Source organism: Protopterus annectens, chromosome 1.part1 (genome assembly GCF_019279795.1).
Source record: "Protopterus annectens isolate FY-2018-M chromosome 1.part1, PAN1.0, whole genome shotgun sequence".
NCBI lineage: Eukaryota > Metazoa > Chordata > Ceratodontiformes > Protopteridae > Protopterus > Protopterus annectens.
Genome location: NC_056726.1, coordinates 1,210,761,446 through 1,210,774,884, shown reverse-complemented (window position 1 = coordinate 1,210,774,884; position 13,439 = coordinate 1,210,761,446). Strand labels below are relative to the sequence as shown.

The following is a 13,439-nucleotide window of genomic DNA, read 5'->3' as shown; positions in this document are numbered from 1 at the left end:
ACCCAGTTCAGATATTTCACAGGAATGCTTCCCTTCTTACATACCCATATTAGATATTTCATCAAAATGCCTCCTTTCTTACATACTCAGTACAGATACTGTATTTCATCAGAATGCCTCCTTTCTTACATAACCAGTACAGATATTTCACAGGAATGCCTCCCTTCTAACACATATTTCAAAGGAATGCCTCCCTTCTTACATACCCACTACAGGTATTTCACAGGAATGCCTCCCTTCTTACATACCCACTACAGATATTTCACAAGCATGTCTCCCTTTTTACAAACCCACTACAGATATTTCACAGGCATGCCTCCCTTCTTACGTACCCACTACAGATATTTCACAGGAATGCCTTCCTTCTTACATAGCCAGTACAGATATTTCACAGGCACGCCTCCCTTCTTACATATCCACTACAGATATTTCATAGGAATGCCTGTCTTCTTACATACCCAGTACAGATATTTTACAGGAATGCCTGTCTTCTTATATACACATAGGTTCATAGGTAGGTACTAGGCTATTGGTCCTAGAGCCTATATAAGCCTAGCTAAAAAGGTATCCTGGCTTTTGCCACCCAAGAAAATTATTTTCCTGTGCCACTGTTGAGCAGAGCCACACAGGTGATCCCGGGTGAATTTCCTATTTCCCATCCAATCATCAAGATTTTTCTTGAAGAGTGCTAATGAGGAGCTTTGTTTGATAGAGATAGGTAGTTTGTTGCAGAGTTTGGGAAGTCTCTGTTACAGGAATCTATCCCTCCAGCATGTTCTGTTTATTGTGGTGACAAGGTTTAGGTCCCTAGAGCATGTAGCTTGGAGGGATTGGGATTTCTTTAAGTGGAGCATGTCCAACAGCTCTGGGTTTGACATAGCTTTGTATGTTAGACAGAGATTGCCTCTGAGTAGGTGATACGTGATGGAGTAAAGCTAGAGTTTCTTGAGATGGTCTGCGTAGGGCATCTGTTTGACCTGGTAATCCTCTTTGTGAGGTATTTCTGCGGCCTTTCCAATTGTTGTAGATGTCTTGTGAGGTACATACCAAAACGAGCATTGCACTCTATAATGGGTCTAATGAGTGATGAGTAGAGGGGAACAATGACCTCTTTTTGCCTGAATGAGAAACCTTTTGTGATGAGGTGTGCCACATAGAAAGATTTCCTGACTACTGTGGCCATGTGATAATCAAAGGAGAGACTGCTGTCCACCTGTGTCCCAAGGTCTCTTATCACACTTTTGGTGTTAAGTAGACTACCACCTATGTGGTAGCTCATGGGTACAGAGTTTTTACCAAAGGAGATGACAATGCACTTTTCGGCATTGGACTTGAGGCCATGGCTTTGACATCAGGCTCATATCTCAGTGAGGCCCTTTTGTAGGATATCCACATCGTTAGGAGTTTCGATTATGGCTCCTAGTTTGCAGTCATTTGCGAACTTCATTAGCCAAAGACCTTCTGTGTTAGCCTGTTCTTCAGAAAAGTAGATACCAAACAGGAGAGGACCCAGGACTGAGCCCTGTGGTACTCTACTTGTCACTGGTCTGAAGTCGGATTTGGACTCTGCTATTTTCACAGTGTGGGTTCTGTCAGTGAGCCATTTGGCAACCCATCATGTGATATAGGGAATTATACCTAGTTTAGTGAGTTTATCTATAATTCTAGAGTGGGGGATGGTGTCAAAAGCCTTGGCAAGATCTAGATAGGCTGCGTGAACCACTTTACCCTTGTCTATGTCTTTGGTGACTGCTTCAAAGAAGTCTATCAGGTTTAGGAGACATGATCTGCCTTTTACAAACCCGAACTGGGTGGGGTCCAGAGTTCAGAGATTACCAATGTCTTTGCTTATAAGTTCCATGATGATACGTTCCATGGCCTTGCAGACCAGGCTTGTTAGGCTAATGGGGCGGTAGTTCCCAAGGTCCATGGTGGCTCCACCTTTGTGGAATGGGATAACCATCACTGCGTACCATTCAGTGGGCACAAAGCCTGAGGTGAGGCTATGACAGAACATGGTGCTTATGTGGGGTGCCAGTTCATTCTGGAGTTCATGTAGAATATAGCCTGGGATATTGTCAGGTAACATGGCTGCTGTGTTCTTGGCTTTGGAGAGTGTAGTTTTTACCTGTGCAGCCGTGATTACAGGAACTTTTCATTCTTCTGGTATAGAGATGGGCCCTTTAGGGGGTGAGAGGGGAGTAAAGTTATCACTGAACCTATCTGCCAGGATGTTGGCAATATTAGTTGGTTCTGTATATTTAGTGCCATTGTGCTGTAACTCAGAGCAGATCTGACAGTACAGATATTTCACAGGCATGCCTCCCTTCTTACATACCCACTCCAAATATTTCATAGGCACGCCTCACTTCTTACATACCCACTACAGATTTGTCAAAGGCATGACTCCCTTCTTACGTACCCGCTACAGCTATTTCACAGGAATGCCTCCCTTCTTACATAGCCAGTACAGATATTTCACAGGAATGCCTCCCTTCTTACATATCCACTACAGATATTTCACAGGAATGTCTCCCTTTTTACATACCCACTACAGATATTTCAAACACATTCCTCCCTTCTTACGTACCTGCTACAGGCATTTCACAGGAATGCCTCCCTTCTTACATACCCACTACAGATATTTCAAAGGAATGTCTCCCTTTTTACATACCCACTACAGATATTTCAAACACATTCCTCCCTTCTTACGTACCTGCTACAGGCATTTCACAGGAATGCCTCCCTTCTTACATATCCACTACATATATTTCATAGGAATGCCTGTCTTCTCACATACCCACTACAAATATTTCACAGGAATATCTCCCTTCATACATACCCACTACAGATATTTCACAGGAATGTCTCCCTTCTCACATACCCACTACAGATATTTCACAGGAATGTCTCCCTTCTTACATACCCACTACACATATTCCACAGGACTGCCTCGCTTCTTACGTACCCAGTACAGATATTTCACAAACATGCCTCCATTCTTACATATCCACTACAGATATTTTACATGAATGCCTATCTTCTTACATGTCCGTACAGATTTTTCATAGGAATGCCTGTATTGCTGCTTCCCTACTTCATGTTGCCTTTGCCTGTTTTCTTACTAGGGTTTCCGGGCAGTGAAAAAAAAAAAAAGAGGAGGGCATTATTGACATCACTGCTGTGAGCTGCCCCATTGGCTGGCCCCTGGGCACCTGGATTACCAAATGAATGAGGACCACTGACAAACCAGATGGAAATTCTTTTTTACCAGCACTATTAGACTAGCAATAAGAGGGCAGAATTATTATAAACTGGAACAGAGAAAAGCATTTAAAGGGTCTTTAGTCCACTGAAAGAAACATTGCTAGTCAGTGGAAAGTTTATTGCTTAACACTAACTTACACTCTGGAGAGTGTTATTATATAAAAACAAATGAGAAGTATTAAACAAATCAAATAAAATAATGGTAATGAAAATTATTTTAAGTTATTTCTGCAGTTAGATCAATTATTTCTGTTCCTATATATGTTTTGTATTACAATGAAATAATAGACGTAATACTGTTCATAGGTTCTTAGGTGCATACTAGGCTAATGCCAACAATGGCTATTATAAGCATAGCTATGCAATCCAAATGCACCCCACAATTTATATGTTTTAGACATTTATATAGGGGAGGCATTGCTGGTTATGACATGACTTACTGACAGCATCTTTCAATCAGAGACACAGGCATCAGACCAGTGCTGAATTTTTGATTTATCATCCAATGGTCCAAGTTAGGTTTAAACAATGAGAGACATTGATTCACATGGATGGAGAGCCTATTCCACAGAATGGGAATTCTCTGAGATACAAATCTGTTTCTTCAACATGCCCTATTTATGTTGTAAGTAAAATTAAGGTCTTTAGATCTAGCAAGTCTGATGCTGTTTGTTTTGTGGATGTGTAAAAGGTTCATCAGATCAGGGTCCAGGGATGCTTTTTATGCCAAGCATAGAACACCTTCCAGTAGTTTGTACGAGACCAAGTACAGAGACTGGGATTTTAGGTGATCTGTATAGGACATTGGGTTTATGCCCTGTATTCTTTGTAAGGAACGTTTGTGGACTTTCCAGTTGCTGCATGTGTCTGATCAGATACATTCCAAAGGAGGCTTTGTTCTAAATGATGGGTCTGAGGAGGGCCAAGTATAGCGGTACCGTGCCTTCTCTGCATCTAAATGCAATGCCCTTACTTATTAGTTGAGCAACATAAAAAAGATTTCCTTACTGCCTTGGACATATGTTGGTTCAAGGCCAGATCATTGTCAATATATGTTCCCAGATCTCTGACAATTGGTTCAACACTTAGCTGTGTTTTATCAATAATATACTTTCCTGGGGTGGCCAACTTCTCAGAAGGTACTATAATGTATTTCCTGGCACTGAGTTTTAAGATGAGCATGAACACCTTTATGATATTAAGAGATCGGATAAGAATAATGCTCTTGCCAAACACATTCTGCAATTTGGTAATTCACATCATTTTAAGTTTACAGTTTCAGAGTTAGTGAAAACAAATATTAGGGGTGGTAATATTCATAACAGAACCGAGTGTGTTGAGATATGCTGGAAACTTTTTAACTTTAATGGAAAAGCGGTTTTTTTGGGGAAAAAATTTTTTTCCCCGGGGGTTTTAAAGGATTTTTTTCATAATTTTTTATTTTTAAAACTGAAAAAAAAAATTTTTAAAAGTGAATTTTTTTTTATTTAAATGTTTTTTTTGTAAAAAGGGCCCTTTTTTTATTTTCTGGCCCAAAAGGGGTTTTACTGATTTTTTAAACCCCAAATTTTTTTTACTTTTGGCATTTGGGAAAAAAATTTTTAAAAAGGGGAAAAATTTTTGTTTTTAAAAAATTTTAAAAAAATTTTTTCCTTTTGGATATTTTGGGGGGAACCCTTTTCAATTTGTTTAAACTTCTTTTTTTTAATAAAAACTTTTTTTTTTTTTGGAAAAAATTTGCCAATTTTTTTTTTGGGGTGCCCCTTTTTAAAAGAAAAAAAATTTTTTGGGGGAAATTTTTACCCTTTTTTGAAATTTTTTATTATTTCAAAAGGTTGAAATTTAAATTTTTAAAAGGGTTGAGGGGGAAAAAAAGGGGCCCTGCTTTAAAAAACCCCTTTTTTGGAAAAAGATTTTGTTTGGAATGTTTTTCCCAAAAAACCCCTTTTGGGGGGAAAGGTTTTTTTTTTTGGGGGCCCCCCCAAGGATTCCCCAAAATTTTTATTTTTTAAACAAAAGTTTTGTTTTAAAATTTTTTTTTTTAAAAAACAAAAAAAAAAGCCCAATTTGAAAAAAAAAAATTAAAATAAAAAGGGGAAATTTTTTTTTTAAAAAATTTTTCCTTTTTATTTTTTCCCGGGCCTCGCAAGACCTTGGGAAATTAAAAAATTTTAATTTTTTTAAATAAGAAACCCCTGAGGGGGGGCAAAAAAATTTTTTTTTTTTAAAAAACAAATTTTTTTTTTTAATTAAAAAAAAAAATTTTTGTTTAAAAAAAAAAAAAAATTTTTTTTGATTTTTAAAAATTTTTTAAAGGAAATAAAATAAAAAAAAAATAAAAATTTAAAAGTTAATTTTTAGGGGCCTTTTTAAAAAAAATTTTTCCCCTGGGGGCCCCCAAAAAACCCCAAAAAAAAGGGGGGGGGAAACCCCCAAAAAAAGGGGGTTTAAAAAGCCGGGTTTAAAAAAACCCCGGGAAATTTAAAAAAATTAAAAGGAACAAAAAAAAAAAAAAAAAAGGGGGGTGGTCCCCCAATTGGGGAAAGGTTAAAAAATTAAAAAACCCAAAAAGAAAAATTTTGGGGGGGAACCCTTTTAAATTTTAAAAGCAGGGAAAAACCCAAAAACTTAAAAAAAAAGGGGGTTGAAAAAATTTTTTTAAAGAAAGGAAAATCAAATAAAAAAAAAGGAAAGGAAAACAAAAAAAGGGGGCTGAAAAATTTTAAAAAGGGAAAATTTTTTAAAGTTTGGGGTGAAAACCCTTTTAAAAAAGCAAAATTTGGGGAAATAAAAAGGAAAGGGTGGGGGGGGCCCCCAAAAAAAAAGGGGAAAAAGGGGGAAAAAAAACCCCCAAAAAAAAAATTTTTTAAAAATAAATTTTTTTTGGGGGAAAAAAAAAACCCCCAGCGGGTTTTTTTGGGGGGAAAAAAGGGGTGAGGGAGGTTTTTAAGTAAAATCCCGGGGAAAAGGGGGGGGGTTTCCCCAAAAGGGAAACCAAAAAAGAGGGAAAATGACCGGAAGGGGGAGGGGAAATTCCCGGAAAAAGGGGTTTAAAACAATTTTTTTTAAAAAAACCCCAGGGGGTTTGGGGGTTTTTTAAATTCCCAAATATTAAGGGAAAGGGTTGGCTGAAAAGGGGAAAACAAAAAAGGCCCCAAAAGGGGACCAACCCCGAACCCCCCAAACGGGAAATTAAAATTTTTGAAAAAAAGGGGGTTTTTGGGGGGGGGAAAAAAATTTTTTTACAGGGGGGGTTTTGAAGGGGGGGGGAAAAAGGGGTGGGGGGGTTTCTAAACGAAAAATAAAAAGTTGAATTTGAAAAAATTTCCCCTAAAAAAAATAATAAAGGAGGGAAAAACCCCCAACAAATTTAAACAATTGTAAAATTCCCCCCGGAAAATAAAAGAAAAAAAATTTTAATTTATTTTAAAAACGGAAAAAGGGAATTCCAAAAGAAAATTCCTGAATTGTAAAAAAAAAAGTAGAAGTTGAAAATTTATGAACCCAAAAAAAAGGTAAAAACCCCTTGAAAAAAGTTTGCAGTATCAAAATAAAGTGTGAAAAGCGAACCAAACAGAAATTGAAAAGTTAAAAGCGGGAATTTTTCCCCAAAAACGGGATATTTGTCACTGCAAAGCGAAGTAGTTGCTAAATAAAACACCAAGTTGTTATACTTTGAAATTTAGAATGAGAGTGAACGGAAAAATTTTATAAAAAAATAAAATTTAATTAGTAGAAAAAGTCCATCCCAATTGAAATTAACAAGGAAATGTGAGAATTTTTTAATATTCACTTTTAAAATGTAACTTGTTTTGGTATTTGGGGTTTTAATTAAATTTTTTACCCCCCCAAAAATAAATTTAGTAAATGGATGTGAACCCAAAAACCCCCCTGGAATTTGCCTTTTGGGATAAATTTGTGTCGGATCACTCCCGTTCATACATAAACCAGGGCCCGTTGCCTAACAACCCCAGTTTTGGATGTGTTTTGGTTTAAAATGATTTTATGTTGCTTTTAATTTTAAAATTGGGTGTTTTTAATGGGAAACTAAGATGTGTTAAACAAATTTGGGAATGGTATGTTTTAAAAATGTATAATTTAAAAAAAACTACCAAACTTACCATTCCCCCCCTAGGGGGAGTGCATCATACCCTGGCCCCTTCCCCCGGGTGGCCCTTCCCAGGGGTAAAGCCTGCGGGGTCTCCCCCCCAAGGGGCCGGGGAAACCACCCTCATGTGGTGTCCATTTGCTGGGGAATCCGGCTGTTCGGGGTGGTTGGGAATGGAAACTACATCCCTGCCCCCAAAGAGACACCCCCGGGGCATGAAAAAGGGGAACTGCCCAGGGGGGGTTCAGCCACTTTCCACTGGGGCCCCCTGGTTAAAAACTCCCCCCGTCTTGTGCCCCCCTTTTAACCCCCCGGGGGCCCTTGGTTTGCGAACCCCCCAACCACCCCCCAGTTCCGACTTTTAGAATCCATTCCCTGAAAAAAAAAAAGGGCATTGCCCAAAAAAAAAGCCCTCTCTGCCCACCACACCTGGCAGGAATTCAATTCTTTGGTGAAAAAATTTTAATTGTTGCCTGCCCCCCTTGGGGTAAGGTTTCAAATTCCCCCCAAAAAAATTGCCCTTTTGTATAAGTGGGCGCTTGGGCCTTACCTACCCCCCTCCCCAGTTTTTTTTCCCCTACTGCTTACCCTCTTTTAAACCCCCCACTTTCCCTCCCCTTTTTCATTTTTTTAAAAGAAAATGCGGGTGGAAGGAACACTTAAACTTTGGGGTTTTCCCCCCAAGTTTGGGGGCTAAAAACCCCTAAGGTTAAAGTTAAAAGTCCATACAATTGACGGGCCTGTGCTGTAAAAGCAAAATTCCCCTTCTCCCAACCCGGATTTGGGCTAGTCTCTTTCCCCTAACCATCTGTTTTCATTTAAAATTTACATGAAATGTAGGAAAAGTAAAGGGTTAGGTGTGAGTCCCAAAAAGCATGTTTATTTACGAAATGTAGTACAAAAGATGTTGAAAAAACCCCATGTATTTGGTACTATGGGAAATTGTACACCCCCCCAAAGCCAAAAATTACATCAGGATAATCACTGCCCATACCCCACAACCTCTTACAGGAACACATCCGGACTAAGTAATAAAAATGTGGAGCAAAGGGCCAAAAACAGGGACACATTCCAAATAATGCTACAACAAACTTAGACAGTTCAGAGAGTAACAGGTTCTGCATTTTGTTGGATGTTTGGAAGGGTATGAAGTCTGAAACTTAAATGTTTGTCACTATAGTCTGACTTGAGCCCAGAGTGATTTGCCAGAAAAAACTGTTTATGAGATATTGACCAAAATATGAGGCAAAAATGTGGACAACCTGCAAATATCTGTACACTTGAGAGGTCTGACACTGCCATATTTGAATAGTTAAGAGCCTAGACATAGCAACAGTGACTGAGTTACAGGGATGCCCCACAGACTCCCTGAGAAATGTACAAACAGTAGGCAGAAAGGTGTTACAACGCATGCAATGGTAACTATGAAGTACTGAAAGCATGCACCACTTGCACGGCAGAAATAGTGTAGTAATACATATGCTCATGCTATCCCACAGTCACAACTGCAAAATACCAGACAATTTAATGGGTGTACCCCACTGATATGTACAATTCCATGAGGCAGATAAAAGATGCACCTGAGAGTCTCTGGGGCCTGCTCAGCAGCATACTCAAATACCCTAATAGATGTCAAGGCCCACACCATGGCCAGACCACACTGCATGAAGTAACACCCTAGCAGATATAGCAAGCATTCCAAGGTGTGAATGTACATGGAAATTAGGAAAGCCACAGCAACACACTACAGTCAAGACACCTAGCAGGCATACAAGTAGTGAATGTAAAGAGCAAATATTGAAGCCATAGCAACAAAGTGCAAGAGCCACTGCTATATACCAGTTACACCACATGTCCCACAGGAAAGCACACACACCCACATTAGCAGTAGTAGTAGTAGTCTTAGGTGTCAGTGTACATACACACTTAGTACAGGAAACTGGAGAAATGAATGGAAAAATGTTAATCTACAACACAGCCAGAAATATGAGAGGGATACTAACCTTTACACTCACAGAACAGTGTCCACAGCATACCAGCATGGTCCCTGCCCTTAAACTCTGAAAGGGCTACGCCTATCTCACATACCTTTTTATAGCACTGTCCTGGAATCACATTGAGAACTGCAATCAGTACACAACTGGCTGCATGCAATTAGCAAATGCTGGCTAACAATTGGTGCAGAGGACATCACATGGACATATGCAGAAACCTACAAAAGCATTCTGTACTCCCAGTCCACACATGCAATACTTTCATTGCACCCTGTGGAGGTAGGGAGAGACAGAGAGAGAGAGAGAGAGAGAGAGAGAGAAAAAAAAACATACACAAACAAAACCAGTCAGCAACAACCACTCGAAAGCTGACAACTGGCAAGTGGAGCAGCAGGACGCCAAACCAGACAGCAACACAAGCAGCTGTGACAAACACAGGTAATGTAAAGTAATACTTTAAAAGTCTACATACTGTGAACCCTCCATATGTGTCATTGGTCTGTATCCATATGTATATGAAGATGTGCATAGGGCAGGGGACATACAGCAACTATCAGTGAAGGCTGTACATACATATGTATGTGAGGGCATCTATGTGCACATATCAATGTAGGTTGAATGTAGGTTGTAATGCAATGTACAAAGTAGGTTTCACAGATATGTATGTTTAGCAGTATGTTAGTGTGTGTATACAGTTTTGTAAACAAACATGTTGATATACCTATCTATCATATGGATACGTATGTATGTATGTATATATATATATATATATATATATATATATATATATATATATATATAATATGCATATATGTATACATACATAGAGAGGGATGTAGGAATACATAGACAGATGTAGATAGATAGAATATGTACAAACATATATATGTAATACACACATACAGATATAGATATATGTAGATACATACATAGACAGACAGATCTGACTATCTACAGGTATGACTGTATAAGACAATCTCACACTCCCCCTGTCCCACCCCCTCTGTCACTCTCACCCCCTCTCTGTCACACCCCCCCTCCATATCTATAGCAATATATGTACATCGATATATATATATATGTGTATATGTATGCAGACATATATATATATATATATATATATATATATATATATATATATATATATATATATATATATATATATATATATATATATATATATATATATATATATATATATATATATATATATATATATATATATATATATATATATATATATATATATATATATATATATATATATATAGATATATATATATATATATATATAGATATATATATATAGAGAGAGAGAGATGTATATACATTCTGAGTGAGGCACATGTGTACAGATGTATTGCAACAGGTGCCTGGTGACAAAGGCATGGAGTGAACACCAGTGTCAAAACTGGAGTACCATACCCCATTTCAAATCACCTACACCAGTAACCACCAGATATGTGATTGGCTGCCCACCACTGCATGTGTCAGGGGTGAACAGGGTCATAAATGTGTACAATAGTCCCCCCAATGATATTCACAGTGGCACACTATTCCTGGAATACCTGCACATGGTATGTGTCAGCAGACATGGTGTGTCAGCTATGGACATGTAGGTCAGTGTACCCCTCCACACCACACAATGGCTGCCAAGGTATGTACCTCACATGACAACTACAGATATGGAGAAGGACACAGTGACATGTACAACACTGTGACAATGCACTCAAACACATTACCAATGCACAGTGACTGACAACACCACAGAGTACACACATACTACCCACATAGAGGTTACCACTCCTGGATTTACATACTTAAGTCACACCCATGACAGATGTCCAACAACCATAGTAACACCTCACACCATCCACAACCTAAATGACTGCTGTGTGTCGTCCGTGACACTGCAGTAGAGAGCACATGGCGGAAGTACAGGTTCCTACCCACAGATAAGACCCTGCAATAAACCACACAGCATTAAGAAACAAGACTCCCCATGAGTACATGTCACACATACCCCTGCTGAATTTTAGTCAGATAGGTAATATGCCATATGAGTCACGCTGTGTAACTGTTTGACAGGGGCAGGTACCATCACATCACATGTGTCACAATGGTCAGGGTAGCAGAACAGTATGCTGCTGTAGTCCCAGGGGCAATAGCATATTGTATTGTATTGTATTGTAATGTATTGTATTGTGTTGTATTGTATTGGTATGTAGAGGTGCCTCCTTCGTGGAGTGGAACCACTACTGCTGTACGCCAGTGTACAGGTACATATCCTGTAGTCAGGCTAGTGTTACATCGCACTTCTATATGTGTGTTTAGCTCCTCTTGGAGTTCATGTAGCATGCAACCGGGGATACCATCAGGTCCCATTCATGTTGTGTTTTCTACTTTTCTGAGGGCGGCTCTCACCTGGACATCTGTGATGACAGGGAGGTTACAGTCAGCTGGGATAAGTATGTCTTAGTTTGGGGGAGAGGGAGGGGGGAAACCTGCACTGAACCTGTCTGCCACAATGTTGCCAATATCTGTGGGTTCAGTGAATTATTTGTTGTTATGTACTAACTATGAGCATATTGGAGGGTTTCTGACCAGGTTGCTAACATAACTGAATAAGGCCTTGTGGTTATCTGTAGTGTCCCCGTTGATTTCCCTCTCAAAGTTGCCCATGGATGTTTGTATGAGAGAAAATAGCTCCTTACTAGTGCTGATCAGACATGCCTTCCCTTTATGGAATTATGCTCTGTCTTGCAGTAGCTTCCATCTTTTGTTATACAATCTGTCTATGGCTGGGGTCCACCAGACAGGATGCTGTCCCTTTGTGGAGAGTGTCTTGGTCTTATATGGGATTGCATGATCCATGCATTCTCGGAGATATCCATAGAAATCATTGTGAATGGGTCAGCATTGTGGGTTGTGTCTTCCACTGGCCCAGTGGGCTTAAAGGATACCATGTCAGTGTTACGAAGTGAAAAGTTTGCATTTGAAATGTTATTCACTGTAGTCGTTTGTGCTGGTGGTGGAGGTGGGATATGTATATCCAGGGCAATTAGTTTGTGGTCAGCTCACAGTAGTTGATGATGTACCCCATACAGTACCTCGATACAAACCCCCAGAGTGAGGAGGTGCTTTGGACCTGAATCAGTGTTCTGACTGCTGGGGTTTGGTAGTATGTCGTATGGAGTGTGCCAGGTACTGTTGCACAGTTGTTGGCTGAGCACTGATACCTGGCCATTTACATGTGTATCCACCAATAGACAGACAGATGCTATATATGTGAGATATGTTGTATCACAACAGTCGAGTAGCATGTGTAGTATGTGTGCCAAATTCTGCTGACATATTTTGCTGATATCATGTTATTTCCTTTTTCATGACCATGGCTCACCAGCGCAATCCAGCGTACTCTGCAGCTGAGGATGAGGAGATACACCAGAGCCTGGTGCGGGATTATGCAATACTCTTTTCCTGCACCAGCCAGAATCAGCAGGAGAGGGCTGCACTGTGGCAAGACCTGGTCCATCGGGTAAATGACATAGGCACGCATAATAGGGCATATGAGCAGGTACAACATCACTGCAGTGATTTAATTAGAAATGTCCGTCAGCATGTGTCGGATATCCACAGGCAACAGGTTGCCACAGGTGGTGGGGTGGCTACACATCCCCCACTCACCAGACTGGAGGGACTACTCATAAGTGTTGTGGCTCCAGCCCGCCAACAACAACAACAGCAGCAGACCTGCATTATGATGGAGGCTGGAGCCACACAGCAGCAAGACTACGAGTGTGCAGGTAATATGCCATATGTATAGTTGACTGTTGTGTGCACTGGTAGTTAATGCATGTGTGAGGTGTGTCCTTGGTTTGTAGCTGTCATCATAGTATTTAATGTGCAAGTGTGATATTCTCAATATCCGCATCTGACCTGTGAAAGGCGACTGTTGTACTACTGACCTGTATCATACTCAATAACAATGGCACAGTTGTGCCCACTGACATTAATTTCCTCACTTCTGCAGGTCCCTCCAGTGTAACAGCAGTGCAGCCTATCCATGC

The 13,439-nt window shown here is 39.7% G+C and overlaps 1 protein-coding gene across 1 annotated transcript in view; it reads right to left on the bottom strand.

The window, feature by feature from the left end:
• Positions 1-13,439, bottom strand: part of LOC122809263 (sacsin-like) — a 417,141-nt gene that overhangs the window by 11,115 nt on the left and 392,587 nt on the right. The gene's annotated exons all lie outside the window — the stretch shown is intronic.